This window comes from Manis javanica, chromosome 5 (assembly GCF_040802235.1).
Source record: "Manis javanica isolate MJ-LG chromosome 5, MJ_LKY, whole genome shotgun sequence".
In the NCBI taxonomy this organism is placed as follows: Eukaryota; Metazoa; Chordata; class Mammalia; order Pholidota; family Manidae; genus Manis; species Manis javanica.
Window position 1 is genome coordinate 18,841,711 of NC_133160.1, and position 17,782 is coordinate 18,859,492.

The 17,782-nt window shown below is 48.7% G+C and overlaps 1 protein-coding gene across 2 annotated transcripts in view; it reads right to left on the reverse strand.

Moving 5' to 3' along the window:
- Positions 1-17,487, reverse strand: part of PPP1R16B (protein phosphatase 1 regulatory subunit 16B) — a 94,171-nt gene extending 76,684 nt beyond the window's left edge. For both annotated transcript variants that reach the window (XM_037012863.2, XM_037012864.2), the window contains exon 1: positions 17,330-17,487. The gene's annotated coding sequence lies outside the window, so the exon portion shown is untranslated. The remainder of the gene's footprint in view (positions 1-17,329) is intronic.
- Positions 17,488-17,782: the final 295 nt, after the last annotated feature.

The following is a 17,782-nucleotide window of genomic DNA, read 5'->3' on the forward strand; positions in this document are numbered from 1 at the left end:
ATTTTGGTTTTAAATGTGTCATGGGACTTGGGTCCCCAAGGGTCTGCTCCTTAACTCCACCTCTCACAGCTGTGCTCCTTCATTCAGACCTCCGGGTGGTGGACCTGGGCTTGGCCCCCACTTGGCCCTGTCCCCTGAAGCCCATTTACTATGACCCAATTTGGCAAGACTTTGGAGGGAGGGGCAGGGCAGAGGAGGGCAGCAGGATTCAAAACCCACAAGTTCAACAAAAACAAAGAATGGTCAAGCAATTGATGCATCTTGAGCTTTCTTAGTTAAAAGATCATGTTGAGCATTGGAATAATAAGTTGACCTCTGTGTGAATTGGCTGGGCCATCTAGGGAGTATAGGACCAGGCCTTAACAAAAGCCCTGAGGGCAAGGACTAGCTTTTCCTCAGATCCCTAGAGAGTAAGTTAGGATCATGGACAGGCAGAATGAAGAAGTAGGATCAGCCCCGCATGAGAAAAACAGTCTAACATTGACCATCCCACAAAGCCCAGTGATCCCATGGGGCCAGGGTGCCCACCACCAGGAACTCCAAGGCCACTCAAGAGACTGATGAAAAAGAAGGTCCATGTAGGGTGGTGGGTGGGACTGGCCCAGTGAGCCCCAGTGCTGGCCTGGCAGACAGGTCATCTGTCCTAGGAGCAAACACTCAATCATGCACATTTGCAGCCCAGCACTTGGTAGCCACCAGGCTTGACAGCCTGGAAGGACCATTCCAGGCAGATACTGGTAGACGATGTTTTAGATTCGTTCTGCCTGCGAAGGCGAGACAGCTTTTCCAGGCTCAGCTCCAGTAAAACTTCAAAGGGAGTCATGGCTCAAACAGGTGAAGGAAAAGCCACGAACACGCCAGTCCTCCACGCCGAGCTTCTCCCAGTGAACCTGAACCTACAGAGAGGCCCACATGCCTGCAGGGAGGAATGCCAGTGTGGGGGAGGCTGCAGGGGCCAGAAGAAAGGTGCCAAGGATGGGGCACACACAAAGCTGACATGATGTCTATGAGTATATCAGTCAGTCACAGTCACAGTGCTAAACCAAACAGCCAGTCTTCTAAAAAAGCTTATGTAACAGCTAAGCCTGGGGAAATGGGAGTCAAATTACACATACTGTTTCTCCAAGCTTGGAGGAGTGTGGTCCACCCCCTCCCTCTGCACGAAGATAAAAAACTCCCTTTGCAGCTGGAGGGATCATTTTCTAAAGGAGGCCACCTGTGGCCACAGAATGCCCTCCTGGGTTACACATTTATTAAGCTGGGGATGGCCGTTCACAATGGCTAAGACTGGAGAGGCCCGTGCCTCCTCTGCCTCCCCCGCTCAGTGACATCCATGGTCATGCTTCCCTTTGTTGTAACAACCCTTGGGTCGGTGTGACTACCCGGAACACGCTGAGGGGAGGGCTCATGAGGCCACACGTGGTAACAGGACTGATTAGTAATGTCTGCCATGGACGAAGGAGTGGGAGGGGGCTGTATACCCACTGAGCATGTAATTCCGTTCTCCATCATCCTTGCCTAAACTCAGATTTCAATACTTCGTTTGCCCATTGTTCAAAATCCTGTAGTCTTAAACATCCAGAAACTTATCAGATAGATTGGATGGGCCCCTCAAGTCCCAGTATATCATGCAAACAGCACCACAAAATCACTGTGGCCTCAATGGTAGACAAGAATCAAGAATATCTTAGCTTCTAGTAGGAATTTCCCCCAGTATTTGCCCTAGGGGGTAGAAGAAGGACCTGTACTCCATTACTCCATCTCCTTAAATTGACTGGACCCAGGTTCTAGGAAGCAGTATTCTGAGCCTATCCAAGCAAACGGTGGCAGCAGCCCTGCAGTTGTCTGCCACCTCTCCAACTCTGTCCTGGGAGTGTAGGAAATGAGCATTGTGCTGGTAACTGGATGGGCCTGTTCTAGAAGCAGGGGGGGCTAAGGTACTACCACCAGAAGGGACCAGTGTCTCTTCCATCCCGAGCATCTTGGGCCCCGCTCCATTACCAACATGAAGGAGGAAGGGGACTGGGGTCTGCTTCCTAACAAGACCCCTCTCTCCACTTGGGAAACCTCAAAGACATCCCTAGCAAGCTATCTCCTCCCCCTCAGCCAGGGGTGTTCTTATCCAATTAGGAGTGGCTGGGATGGAAATTCTAAAAAGATTTTCAGAATGTTTGTTCGATGGTGTTTAGAGATTAATTCTGAGGAAGCAAGGACAATACAAAGCAGAGAGCTGGACTTGAAGGAGGAAGCCCTGCACTGGACGAAGGCAGGAGGAGGAGGGGTAGGCTAGAGCGACGCAGAGGCCGGCCAGCAAGCGAGGAGGTGCATGGTCAGGAAATGGTGCAGCTGGATTCAAATCCGGGTCTGCTTAATTCTAAAGTCTACATACATAAAAGGAGAAGGGGAAAAAGGAAGTAGGAAAAATTCTAAAAGAACCGTAAGTGCTTTAACAGATCTTTCTCGTGAAATGCAAGCGGATTTCAGAAAATCCACCGTATTAGTGATCAGGAAGATAAGAGGCCATTTTGACTAAGAAACCAAACAGATCAATTTATTAAAGAACAAATACTTGCTGAAGTCAGTAGAGAGTAAGACATTTGCTGAATGAAACTGAAGATAAGCACCACAGAATCTGTAAACTGAGCAGAGGAAATGCTCCCAGAGATTAGAAACACGGGGTAATAATCGCAGCTTCTATGCACAGCACACCTCCCAAGTGTCAGGCTCTTCACATGGAACATATCTTGGAATCACTGCACTAATTCTGCAATGTAGGTATTATCCCCACTTCAAAGAGGCGAAAACTGAGATTCAGAGAAGTAAGGAACTTGTAAGTAACTGAGTATCAATTCTATGCGTTTGTGGCTAGCCTCTCTTTTGGGTGGTCTGGGCCCATGCCATGATGGTCAAGTATTTTTAATATCTCCCCTGCTTGAAAATAAAAGAAAAAAAAAACTTCAGACAGCAAAGATGGGCCAGAGAAGCACAACTGGTAGCAAGAAGATAAATCCTTGAAGGAGGTAAAATGAAACATCTGCAGGGCGAGAACTGATTGAGGCCGTAACTTCCCTTAATGTTGGAGTCACTGTTACCTTTGGAGGCTCAGGCAGAAAATACACGTATTTCATCCTGAATTTCATTAAGAGCTGCCTTCCAAGCCCCTGTGGGCTCAGTCCCCTATGACTAGCGTTCCCTTTGTTGGTGAACTGTTTGATTTTCACATCACCCAACAGCTGGCAAACCAGATACCTAACAGCAACTGTCCTCTTTCCTCTACTCACTGAGAGAAGCCATTGTCGGCAGACTAAATTAGGAAGTTTCCAGATGCTCTGCATTTTGGTAAATGAAGTTTCCATCCAACCCAGTCTTTGAAGTCTCTCAGTACTGGATTTGTGACCTTCCAGGTCACCACGCAGAGAGAGGCAAGCTGTAGTAGACTGCCTTTATATTACTTCGGATCCTCCCCTCTTTGATCTCCAGCCAAAGTTCCTTCTCTTTGATTCTCTCCTCCTGGCTCCTCTGGGATGTACAGAACTCCAAGCATACCTCTGCTTCCCCTTTAACCAGCTTTATTTCTGTTGAACATGGTAAATTCTCCCTAAGCCATAGATTCACTCCCATGAAAGTGATGTTACTATCACAACTGAATTTATCTCCTTGTGTTGAAATCTCAGGTTCTCTTTGTTGGTCACTTTGGTCTACACTTAGATACCTGGGGCCCTAATGTTATTCCAATCCTCTCACTCATCATTTTCTCCAGCAAATTACTAAGCACCCTCTCTATTTTGTATCGATGTCATCAACAGGTAAGTGATTTCAGGATTTTTCCTGGCAATTTTCCCCCCTAATTCACTTCCATTTTTAATTTAAAACATCATGCATTTAGTCAATAAATAAATAGCTATTGCCATCTACTGTGTGCTAGGCAGTAAAATCAGGGGGCTCTGAGGGTCCCTTAATGAACAAAACCATTGATCAGAAAGGTTCTGTTTCTAGTAATGGTACAGTGGCCCTTATCAGACCTGCACTTCCACATGTGAGTATTATAAACTCTACACATACCCACACATAAATATCCTATTGGGAGGCACTGGATCTGTGCAGCCACAAGCATACAGAAACTGTAGGGGAGGGGTCAACACTTATAAGAAAGAAATGACAGTGGCGACATCTGTGTTTTTATAACTTTTATCTGAGGGCAGGCCACAGTCAATGCTGTACATGGTGGCTGCAACTTGGAAAGAAGCCTTCGCTTTTACTGCTTGAGGAATTACAGAACAGAGTTCAGGTAACTACAGCTGTAAAGTGAGGAGAGATGTCTCAGAAAATAGCCATGTAACGCCCCAAATTCTGAGTACAAATTCTGCCCAAATTCCCCTGAATGACGCACGTACAGAGCAGGTTCCAAGCAGCCGACTAAGTCTAAACTAACTGAAGAAAGACCTTAGCTGTTGGCTACCCAGGGGAAACTGAGTCTAGGGTTTGTGTTCCGTCTAGTTAACTGCCTGATAAACAAACCAAAGTTATCATCACTGTTCTGAGGAATAGAACAGAATCAAGAGTCTCTTCAAGCCTCTTTCACAATGTTCAGGATGTAATCCAAAATTGCTAGAAAAAAATATTTTAAACAAAAAGACATGAAAATGTGACACAAACTTAAGAAGAGAGGCAGTCAATGGAGACCTACCCCCAAATGACCCTGAAGTTGGAGGTAGCACATAAGGATTTTCAAGCAGCTATTATAACTTTGCTCAAGGATGTAAAGGAAAGTAAATGAACAAATGGTAAATATAAGCCTCAACATAGAAACTACAAGGAAGAGAACCAAAAACTGTTAATGAGATCAGCTATATCCCCACCAACACCTGCACTCAGGTGAGTTGTGCTTTTCACTAGGGAGACTTACACAATTCTAATATTGACTTCAGTGACCATTTTTTGAGCACCTTCAAAAGGCTACGTGTTGCGCAAAATTTGGGAAACAAAAATAAAACAGAAAAATCTTAAATTCTGGTCCCAGAGACCAGATCTTTTCATCAGACAACAGCTGTACAGACAACTTGGTCACCGAGCATGCCTTCCCTTCTCTTTCAGGTCTTAAATTGGGAAAAGAGAGTGAGGTCCTGCCATGGCCTCTTTCCAGCTTCCAGATCAGTCCTGACAGAACCATGTGCCCCACATAAAACACACAGGAATGAAGGGCAACTGTCAGGTTTGATACACCTCGACATTCTCCACAGCAAAAGCGTCCTCTACCAGCTGATTAGATAGATCAGATCTGTTAAAAAAAAAACTCTGGGTACAGACATCCAAGGGCGTCAGTGGGGAGGCACTGGCTATCTTACTGTCTTTTTATCTAGTTCCATTAACAGGAATTTCCTTTTTTCAAAATCTGTTAGGAAAGAAGTTCTCACACTTGGTTGTACGTTGGAATCACCTAGAGAGCTGGGAACATAGATCAAGAGCAAGACTACTCTACAGCCACCAGAATGACCCCCAAAAATTTAAAGACAGAAAATAGCAACTGTTGGCACGAACCCTTATATACTGGGAATGCAAATTGGTGCCACCACTTTTGAAAACTGCTCAGCAATATCTTCTAAAGCTGAGCATACACATGCCCTATAATTCAATTTCATTCCTAGGCATATACCCAACTGAAATTTCTATGCATATTCACCAAAAAGCATTTCTAAGAATGTTAATAGCACTGTGTATAATAGTCCCAAGGTATAAACTCTCCAAAATGCCCACCAACAGTGGTCTAGAGAAGAATTATGGTATATTCCACAAGGGATGGTGTGCTGCAGTGAAAATTAGCAGTCTATCCTCAACACTAGGGAGGGCTCTCCCAGTGCTAACCCAAATAGCCACACACACACAGAAAAGCATACTCTATGATTCCATTTCTGTAAAATTCAACAATAGGCAAAGCTAGTCTATGTTGTTATCAATCAAGGATAGTAGTTGGGGGGTGCCTGGAAAGGGACATACAGGGGCTTCTGGAGTACTGGTATAACTCTGTTTTTTGAGTAGGATGTGGGTTACATAGGCATGTTTCATTTGTGCAAAATTCATTCACTTAGGGTTTGTATACATTTCTAAATATTGGTTTTACCTTATACATGCTTAAAAAATTTTAAATACTGCCTGTGTCCCACCTCAAGAGATTCTAGTTTAACTGGTCTGGGGCGCAGACAGGCATTGAAATCTTTAAAAGCTCCCCAGGTGGGTCTAATGTGCATCCAAGAACCACCGTGTTAGAACTTGGCAACTCTCCTTCCTCTTTCTTGGAACAGAAAGTGCTGCTGGCTTCTCCAGAAAGTCTAATGCAGGATATTTTCTGTAGAACACTGGAAGCTCCGGAGATGGCTACAGGGGTTCCATGGTCAAATATGTAATTTTTATAATTCTGATTCTTCATTTTTATTGAGCACTTGCTGAATTCCTAGAGCTAGGCTAAGTGTTTTATCTACACTATCTCATTTAATCTTCATAATAAGTCAATGAGAACAGTACTATTAATTCTCATTGTACAAAAGGGTTAAATAAAGCTCAGGGGGTTAAGTAATTGCCAAGGTCACACAGCCAGTAAGCAACTGGGCTAGGATTCGAGTCCACATTGGCCTTGACGCTGAAGCCTATGCTCTTAATCACTGCCCTCTTCTGCCGCTCCAGGTAGTACCTGACTGCAGGGCGCAACGGACGTTTCAGTACACTAATGTGAGCTGAGGATTTCCAAGAGAGGAACATGGGATGCAGCACTTCCCAAAGTCGTTTCCTTGCCACCATTTCTTAACTTCCAATTCACCATCCACACCACTGGCAGAGGTGTCACTCTGAAACCAAGTCTGGTCCTGTATTTCCCTTCTAGGGAAGTATTTAATGGGTCCCCATTGCCTACAGAGTCAAGTCTAAGCTCATCACCCTAACAGTACAGACTGTCTGGTACCTGGCCTTGACACTGTAGCTGTATCTCTAGCCATCCCAACATCCCTCCACACACCCAACCCACTAAACACTCAATTTTGCATGTACACTGAACAGGTCTGATGGATTCATATCTCTGCAATGGTACCCAGCACTTGCTGAGACTCTGCTATAAATTAACTTTAATCCCTACACTGAGCTTTTAAAAACAGGTATCATTATCCCCAATAGGTAGATATGGGAATGGAGGCTTATCTTGACAATGCCTGAAGTCACTAGTAAATGGAGGAACTAGGATTTGAACACAGATTTACATTTCTCTGCTGAAAAGCCCATGCCACTTCCACTACACAGCACTCACCTCACCTTCATCCTCTGGTCCATGGGGTAGCGAGAGCCTTCACTCTCTCTCTACCTGGCAAGCTCCTCTGTTGTTTGAGAGCTAGTAAAAGAGCTATAATACTGTATCAATCATCCCTTAAGTGCTTTCCAAGAACCATGCTGACCCTTGCCTTGTCTCATTTACACAATATTGTCTCAATGCTCCTTTGATTCCCTCTGAATTGTTCTTTATCTGCCCTGTGCCAAAATGGTTTCTTTCTCCTCCCTGGTTCCAGGGAATTGACCACATCTCTCTTGTGGCACTCAATATTTTTAAGTAATTGTTAGTTTTAGATCTGCCTCTTTCTTGGACTAGATGCTCTCAAAAGACAAGAGGTATGTTATTCACCTTTACATCCCACCATAGAGCTCCCCAGAACACAGCAGGTATTCAATAAATGGGAGAGGGCAGACAAGAGTGGGGGAGACCAAGAGGCTAAAAATTCACTAAGAATCTTCCATCAGTGCTGTTGTAAGAAGTGGCCTTTTGCCTTGGAACCAGAGCAATAGCATCAAACCAGACAAAACAGACCTGGCTAACCGGGGAAGAGGTTGAACACTGACGGCTACACCAGGACACACCTCACCTGGCCCCCCCCCACCGCCTTGCCTTCCTTGAAAGGATGGGTCAGGATTGCCGAGAGTGTCACAGTCTCTTCAAGGTTGCAAGCCTTGCATGGCTTCGTCTATCCTTGCTTAGGTGATTTGTTGTAAGACAATGGTTAGTTCATTCCACAGCACTGTTTCACATATTCTCAACTGCTCCTTGCCTTGTGTTGCTCTTAAGATAACCCAAGTGAATGAAGAGATACCTGGGACAGGTGGCCCAAAGAAAATGTATAGATAAGGTATGGCTCCCCACAAGTGGTTAGATTAGTGACCATACCACGTTCTAAACGGATCTGTTCTTTTTGAGTAGGAGGTCCCCTTGCAAGACAGAAACATCTTTGATGCTCACTATTCGCTGAACACCCATTCTGTGCCTCCACTCAGCAATGGGCACTGTTCAGAACACACCCGCTGGCAAAACCCCTGGTGCAGCTGCCTATTCATGCCACACACATTCAGCCTCTAGGAGCTCCAAGGCTGTGGAACTTTCTGTTCCTTTGTTCTCACTTGTGCTCCTTCTGGACTAACCTATACATTTGCCCAGGTAGGAGGGATTGGTAATCAGCGCCAGCTGCAAACTCAGCTGGGTTTCTGTACAGCCTCCCTTAAGCAAACCCCACCAGTAAACACGGAAGCCACCAAAGAGACTATTTCAAAATTACGTTTTCTTCCCAGCCGCCCGCCTTTTCTGCTGCCCCGATGAGGTCTAACTTGCGTGATTTTTCTGCTTCTAACCAAGCTGTTTTCTTTTGAGGACTTCAGTATCCTCTCTGCCCCCAGGACATAGCATATAATGTATCTTACAAATTCATTTATGATATTTTGTATGATAGTTTATCAAACAAAAATTCGCTTAGCTTATGCACTGCTCGAGCACACTTGAACCACACCGTTTTGCTCTTATTTTACTTGTCCACATGTCTGTTTCCTCCAGGAGATGGGGATCAACCCGAGGGCAAAAACTGGTTTAATTTAATTTTATATCTCTAAATTCAAGCATAAGGCCAGGTCAAATGTAGTTCCTGAATATTTAACAATCTTTATGTAGGCACAGTCTAAGAGGTCATAAAATCCGAATTACTGTGGGACCGGACTCAGAAATATACTTTCCATTTTATTCCTATCAGACTAGCAAAAATTTAAATTACTTAATACTCAGTGTTGGAGCAGAGGATGGGGAAAGAGGCATTCACACATACTTTAAGGGAAGAGAGCTTGTTTTGGCCACTTGGGAGGACAATTTCACAATGTCTGTCATAATCCAAACTGCAGGGAATTTTCCTTACTGATAAAATCATGCCAGTACACAAAGAGATGTGCTGTGCCAGCCAGGATATTGCAGCATCTTACATATGTAGTAGGAAAAAAACTGGAAACAATCTTAACTATCAGCAAGGAGTTAGAAAATAAATTATGATAGTTTTTATTACTGGAATAGCATGTAGACTGAGGTATATCTGTGTGTTGACACGTACTAAGATAAATTCACTGAAAAAGGAAGTTTCAGAAGAGAGTTGTATAGGTATGTTAAAAAGGAAAAAGGATAGACATGCAAATGAATGTGGGCTTGTGTGTGCATGAGAAATTTATGGGAAGACTCATTCTTCTGGGGAAAATAAATCAGTGGCTGGGGATGATGGCTGGAGAAATTTCACTGTCCATTTTCTACATTTCTGCACTCTTTGAATTTTAATAAGTTTGTATTCTTTTTTTGGTGAAAATCTTCCCTATTTCCTTCTAAGGCAATGTCTGTAAGGCAGTGTTTGCTCTCTGTGCAGTTCATGGGCAAGTCCAGGACAACTACATCTGGAAAGGAACCTGGATACAGAGAGAGTCACTGAGAAGGACCAAGAGCCCTGAAGAAAATACATGTGCGAATGTGAGCCTTTTATTTGCTCTTGGATGACAGGAAATAAAGCCAGTTCAGATTTAAGACTGGATCATTCTGGAAGCCAAGAAATTCTGAGAACTCACCAGGCTGGTATGGACACTGGGGCCTCTAACCAGTGCCAAGAAGCAAAGGCTACGGATACCAGGTAATTAATAGACATAAGTAACCTGGGTGAGCAAAAACAGCCATCTGCCCCCAGGGACATAAATGGCACGGGGCTCTCTGTTCACCTCTTCCCTCTACCACCTATGACTCCCAGGGGCTGACTTTGCTGATACTAATGTAGTAATTATTGTTGATATATGTCGAGTACATCCTCTGTGCAGAGCAGAGGCTACATGGTTAATCATATCATCTCATACTATTATTCATCCTATTTTACACACAGGGAAATTGAGGCTCATCAAAGCTAAGCAAGTAACTTGCTCAAGGTTACAGTAAGCGGAAGAGGCAAGGATCAAGCCCAGATCTGACTCCAGAGCCAGCCAAGGTCATTGCTAGCCTTTCCCCCATCTGGGTAAGTAGAAAAAGGCACTCCCCCTCAGAGTAGGGGCAGCCCCACAAAGCACAACAGTATTTTTGTTCAAAGAAAAGCCAGGGAGTATAATGATTAAATGCAAGGATTATGAAGCCAGATGCCCTGGATTAAAATCCTAGGTTCATCACTTAATGGCTGTGTGACCTGGGACAAGTCATGGAACCTCTCAGTGCCTCACTTTCCCCAGCAATAAAATCAGACTAGAAGTAATGCCACCTCTTGGAGAAAGTGCCCTTCCTTTCAGGTAGATGCAACCCTGTAGGGTGCCGATCTTGACAAGTGGAACAGGCTAGGTTTTGGCCCCTACCTCACCCAGGTGCCACTGGCAATACACAACTCTGCAACCTTACACCGGTCCTGCTGAGCAATTAACTTCCATGTGCTGCCAGTCCTTCCCTTTGGCTTCCCTTCCACCAGCCTGGCTGTGAATCAGAATTACCTGGCACATTTTTTCACAGTACAGGCTCCCAGGGCCTGGGGCTGGGCTAGGACGCAGGGATCTGTATATTTAACAAGCGCCAGGTGACCAGGTCCCTGGACACATGCCTCCGGAGCGTTAGCAGCCCCTCACACCTGTTCTGGCTGTTACAGGTGCTCCTTGAGAGACAGACTGCAGGCAGCCTTTCTTTCAGGTTTGGACTAACGCTTGGGCACATAGAGAAGGAGCACAGTTATTATGTGTCTTCATTATTATGTGGCTGTGCAAGTGGGCACAGCAGGCTCAATTTGCATGCTCGGGGGGGGTTACACCAGGGACCCCTCTCCTATAGTCTTGGGGTTCCCCAGACCCTTGCTACTCAAAGTGCAGTTCATAGAGCAGCAGAACGGCTCCCCATGGGAGCTTGTTAGAAATGCACTCAGGCCCCAGCCCTACTGAATCAGATTCTGCATTTTATAGGAACCTCAAGATGATTTGTGAGCAAGTTTGGGGCACATGCCCCAGATCCCTCCCCCCCTCAAAGTAACTTCTAACTAATGTGCACCTCTACCCTGTGCAAACACCCTTTGGGGGCCTATCTTTTCCAGATAGCCCCTTCAAACTCCCAGAGAGCCCCAGAAAAATGACCTGATCTTTTCAAAAGCCCAGATCTATACTCAGCAGCCAGCCTGGGGCCCACAGTGAACCTTTGCTTTGATGAGTTATGTATTTCAAAGGCGACATGAAAAGAAACCTTCCCAGTTAATTGAAAAAGAGACAACAACTCCAGCCTCTATAAGTCCAGGGTGTAAAACATTCCCTTCTTTTGTACACTGACCCCTGCTTCCCTGGCCAAAGCCATCCAAAGACATCAAATGGCCCAAAGAAAACAAGCCATGTCTCCTGTTGGCCAAGATTCAAGTTATCAGGCAGATTTCACACCGGAGCTTGACCTCATTAATCCAAGACCTATCACACTGCTGTAAATGTCAGTGGAAAAATAGCCATTCAGTGCATTTCCTTCATTCCACCAGCAAGGGGAAAAAACAGGAAGCTGAGAGCAGCTGCGCCCCAGCTAGGCGAATCCCCAGGGCCTGGCCAACAGGGCGTTCCTCATCAGCACCTACATGCCCTTGACCCTGCCTCCTGTATCTACATGAGCAAATTGCTCATGTAGCCACAATTCAGATAATTCAGGACGGCAAGCACCTGCTTAGGAAGGAAAATAGTTTGGTCTGAATTTCTTTGGCTTGAACTACCAATTGGTTGTTCATCATACAAGTTCATCTAAAACTCTTGCCCATTCAAAATGTCCCGCAAGCCAAACTCCTGGGACTCCCAGGGTCACAAGGCCTTCCCAGTCCTCATTCATCCCTTTAATGCATATTGATGGTCTCCCATGTACCAGGCTTCATGCTGGGCAACTGGGGACACAGAGCTGAATGAATTAGACACAGTCACTGACCTTATGCAGCTAGGTAACCTTTCTCAACCTCGGCACTACTGACATTTGGGGTCAGAGAAGTCGTTGTTGTTGGGGGACTGTCCTGGGCACTGTCAGATATTTAGAAGCATCCCTGGCCTCTACCCACTAGATGCCAGCAACTCCCCTCCCCATCGGCGCCTCCCCAGTTGTGACAACCAAAAATGTCTCCAGACATCTCAAATGTCCCCTAAAGGGCCAACTGCTCTCAGTTGAGACCCACTGGTCTAGTGGGAGAGACAAACTAAAAGAGCAATGATCACAAATCGCCATATAATCACAGCTGACAGGTAGCACAGAGGAAAATGTTGTCGATATTATACCAATATTATCTACCACTTGGAAGCCGGTTATTTTATCTTTAATTACAAATTCTTAGGACAATTCTGAGTGGTATATGTACATAAGGTGTATATGATCTGTATTTCCAGATGAAGAAACTGCCCAGGGCCCAAACGGTGGACAAAGGCAGAGACAGGATTTGAATTCTGGCCCTAAACCCTGCCTCCTACAGAAAAGGAAATTTGAGCATTTGTCTTCTGTAAACAGGTAGGGTATGTGGTCACATGATGTTCTGACTAGCCATCCTAAAAGACTCCTTCCTTCCTGGGGTCACTGTGAAGCTCAACCACCACCTGCCACATCAATCAAGCTGCAAACTGCCTGCATCAGGCACAATTGTGGGACACTAGCAGAACTGGAACCAGGAATGCTGCCCTGAACTCAGAGACATCCAAGAACACCTCCCACTTGCCAGGTGCCTGCACACACAGCCTTCCCAAAAATCAGAGCAGGGAGAGACTGGGACAGTCCCCAGGTACCCAGAGTACAGCCCACTGTGACCCATCTCCAAGGAGCCTACTGCCCAGTGTCCAAGAGCACACCATGAAAGACACCAGACATTCTGCAGTCAGCTTTAGATATTTACAAAGAACATGAGTGAGGCGGTACAGGATAGCACCTAGCAACTTTGGAGACCCCCAGACATGAGTTCCTGCCACTTATGAGCTGCATGCCCTTTACCAAATAGCCTCACCTTGGTGCCTCAATTTCCCCTTCTGTACAATGGGGATAAATGCATCTACTTCAATAAGTTCGTATGAAGATTCAACAGCAATGCAAGCAAAGACCTCAGACAGTGACGAGCATCCCTAAAAGCACTCCGTACAATAGTGTGATCAATAAGGGAGCCAGATCATGACCCTTCCTCCACCAACACACCCTTCCTTCAAATGAGAAACTCAGTCCCAGGAAGACAGAAACATATGCAGAGTAGGCAAAGCATCTCAGGATGAAGGAAGGGACCTGTGTGCTTTCCTGGTACAAGGAAGAGAAAGGGACAGTTAATGTACTGGCAAGTGAACAGAGACGAGCCTTCCTCCCAGGCCAAAGTTAATCCTAGACTTTCTCGGGCTCTATAGTCAGACAACCCTCCACAGGCTGCAGGGTGCCTGCTTTGGGTCAACAAGTGTTTAATCATTCGGACCCCATGGCAGGATGGCCTCTGCCTACCTCCCTAACCTTGCCTGCTGCCCCTGCCCCCGCCAAGCCCTGTGATGATGACACTCCAGCTGCAACTCCTGCCCACTGCTCTCAGAGAAGCCACGCCTTTAAGCCTCCATGCCTTTGCACAAGCTGTTCTGTCTACTCAGGCTGCCCACCTCTCTATTAGCCGCCACCTGGAAAACTGTGTCTGAAGGGCTCAAATGTGCTCCCAACTGCAAATTTTGCCCACCTGTTATTGGTCATCATAGATTAATAATAATAGCAACTAACATTTGCAAGCACTGATTAATACCTAGAAAGCCCTGAGCTGAGTTTGTTACCCAGGCATCTGTCCATCACCACCCAGCTACAAAGTGGCACTCAGAAATGACTCCCAGGTGGCTCACCTGAGCCCACCTGTTCATCCATCACTCTCTATTCATCCCTTTTCTTGCCAGGGAAGCTGTCGTCCCAGTGTCCTCACTCCGTTCCCAGGCCTGCCTCTCCCCCAAAGAGTGAGAACGGGAGCTGCCTGATTCGTCCCGAAGCCCCTTTCTAAGCATAAGGTCTAGAATGGAGTAAACACCTGCGGAATGAATCAGCGAATCCTGAGATATGGCAGCCAGGTGAGGAAGGCCAAGCCACAGACTTCCTGGGGACAGACCCATGTTGGCCTCAGGCGCTCCAGGCTGAGAGGCTTTCCCCGTCCTGACAGAGGCAGAAAAGGTCTGACTCCCCCAGAATGGAGGCAGTGGGACCTTTGAGAGCCCAATGCAAAGGAGGAAATGGTGGTGAGTGACAATAATCATTTCCTGCGTTCCCGCCCACACCAGGTGCTGTAATAAGCACTTTCGATGCATTTTGGTCTCACAGAATCCTCACAACCTCATGAAGCAGACATTACTAGTACTCCCATTTTACAGTTAAGAAAACCAGGACACAGAGTAAATAATTTACCCAAGGTCATAGAGCTTTGAAGTAAAGAGCTATAATTGGAACTGGACCCATCTGGCTCCCTGCTCTTCATACTTTGTAGCTTTCCGCAGGAAGCAGGCGTGTCCAAGCCCTTCTTGGAGCCAGGGGTAAAGAAGGTCCTGGTCTCTGCTGGAAGAATGCCAGCTGCATTCAAAATGCACCAAATGCTTCAAGTCCTGGGTCAGGCATGGTGGGGGATGGAGCAGTTAGGGTGGGGGAGGAGGGCAAAGGTTGAGGGTAGTTCCTGCAGGTCAAGCAGAGCACACAAACCAAAGTATGTGCCTTCTATGATCTGTAAAACCATACTGGTGGCAGCTTCTGTTGGTCAGAAAATGTTCACTCTGGGAATAAAGAAGAGTTTTGAGAAGAATCTAGAACCCTAGCTTCCAAAGAGTCCAAATGGGCTCTGCAGGAAGGTTCTTGCCTTGACCAAAAACCCACCTTCCTGCATCAGCCCCGTGGCTCTCGACCCTTTGGCTCAGGCTCCTGAACAGAATCAACAGCTAAATTAGAATTTTACCCCCACTCCAGCATCAATTACCAGAATGGGCTCTGAGCATGCATGGCCTTGCCAGTCATATCCGATCCAGAGAGCACCAGGACGCAAGGAGTCCCAGCACAGAAACCTCAGGGCACACAAATAATGTCACAGGGAGGAGACCGACAGAGCAGGAGGAAGGATCAAGTGGTCTTCCTGAAGGAAGGCGTTTCAGAGGCTAAGAAGACCTGGGACCCGGAGAGGGGGCAGGAAGGTGCCAGAAGACACAGTTGGGTAGACTTCCAAAGTGGCCTGACATTTTGCCTCCAGCAGCCTGGTGGCAGGTGGGAGAGAAGGGGCTGGCTGGGGGTTGTGTGGGAAGGCCGCTTGTGGGCAGGCAGGGAGCCGAAAGGACTCACCAGTGCCCACGATCCACCTACAGGCTTTATGACAGAGCTGGAGGAAGATGTGGCAATTCCCTCAGCCCCTGCAGAACCACCCACCAGGGCTCCACTTCTACTCCTGCCTCAAAGAGGAGACACGCCCCACTCAAACCCCTTAGGAAAAGCCCGGGATTTACCCAGGGGTGGCCGCGTGGCTGTACTCCACTGCACCAAGCACTTCACGACCCCACTGCCTGATCAGAAGCCCATTTCCCAGGGCAGCTGAAGCTTGAAGAGGCCAAGGGCCTTGCCCTCAGGCAAAGAGCCGGTCACTGGTTGAGCTAAGCAGCTTTATTAGCCGCCCAGGAGGAAGCCTTCCAGATGAAGGGTTTTTCTTCTGTGCTTCACCAGCCGCAGGAAATGGCAGAACGCACAGGAAAGCACCCCCGCGGGCTGAGGCGGTTAACGACAGGCCCCTTCCCGAGAAAGCCCTGCGAAAAGGGCGCCTGGCACCTCAGGGCCCCGGAGTCCTCCACAGAGGGTGATTCAGAGGCGGCACCTGGTGCCTGGGGCCGCGGAGAGCTGGTGGGCGCTTATGACAGCGAGAACAGGGGCCTATTATGTGGAATCCAATCACATTGGCGCGCAAGCAGCTCGGCTTTCGGTTCTGAGCAGCGCTCATGCTGCAGCCTCCTCTCTCTCTGCGCTCCTGGGGTGCCCGGGAGCACCGCGTCCCAGGCTTTGCGCGCGGTCCTCCCAGGAAGGCCAGATTCACAGCTCGCCTGGGATCTATTATCCGCCCGGGGCTGCGAGCTGCATCATCAGCATCTCCAGTGAAGCTGGGTCGGGCTGGGGGAGGCGGAGGAGGGAGGGATCTGAATCAAGGAAGGAGGCGGCAGCAGACGCCTCCTTCGCTCTGCTCTCCACTCGGGGCTGTCTGAGCAGCTCAGCCTGGGCACTCCGGATGACCTTGGGGAGACCCGTCTGCGCGGCCTCTCCGGGGCGGGCTGCACGGTTTCTGCCCATCCTAGGCGCTCGGGGGCGCTCCTCCGGTCGGAGTCGACGCGCGGGACTCAGGACGAGAGAAGCGCTCCTGGCGCTGGGGACCCAGCAGCCCGCGCACAGCGGCCCTTTGGAGAAGCTGGGCGCACCTCTCTCCGGGAACAACCAGGCGCGGGGTCTCCCCGGGATGGGCAGGCGCTGTCAGCGGGACCCCGCGGCTGGGCGCGTCTGCACGCGGAGGTGCCCGCCCCGGGGATCTCTCCCTCTCCGGCAGGAGCACTCGCTGCGCCGAACAGCTGCCTGCGGGGCCCCAGCGCCGCCAAGCGAGGGGGCGGCGCCCTCATGCCGGACCGAGGCGGGGCGCCGGCGCCGTTTGGTGCTGGTTGTGCGTCCCGCTTCCCGGCTTTGCGCCCCCGGAGTCCAGAAACGGACGAAATCCCCCTGCCCGCTCCAAGATCAGGCCACGGCGCCCCAGCCAGCAACCTGCCAATGCGCCCCCCAACCCGGCCTCATCATTGGCGCGCAACACCCGGGGAATGATCCCACCCCAGTCCGACTCCCCAGTGCACCCAGCGCTCCGGGTACCCGCCTTTCTAGTGCCCCCCTCCCCCAATTATCTTAAGCTGCCGGCCCTTGGCCAAAGCGCGCCACACACCCCCAGGCAGACCTTCAGGGGCTGGGATCACCTCCCCGCCGAGATCGCCATCCCCTGCTGGGTCAAGCCAAGGAAGGAGGCGACGTAGCCGAGGAACTCACCCGCTCTCCCGAGCCTGCCCCGAGCGGCTCCCGGCCCTGGCTCCGTCCGGCAGTCCCCGAGCCGCAGCTGCCCGTGCGCCGACAGAAGCAGGCTGTGCTCCGCCGCGAGCCTCCGCGCCGCCTCTCGGCTCCTCCCCCGAGGCGGGGCCTGAGCTCGCGGGAAGTGGGTGGGCAGGCTTAGCCCGCGGGCTGGCGAGGAGCTCGGGGAAGGGTCCCGGCGCTCTAGGAACCCCCCCCCAACTTTGACCAGCTGGAAACTGTAGGCGAACGGGTCTTGGCCAAGCTTCGGAATAGTTTTCCTGTGGTCTACCTCACCCCACCATGGAAAGCGAGAAGCCCAGGGCCCTGTTCTTGCTCCCACTGGATGGAAGGGCAACAAGAGACCCAGAGAGGAACAGTAGCCTGCCCAAAGTCACATAGAAGTAGTGCCAGTGCCAGAAATTCTAACCTCCT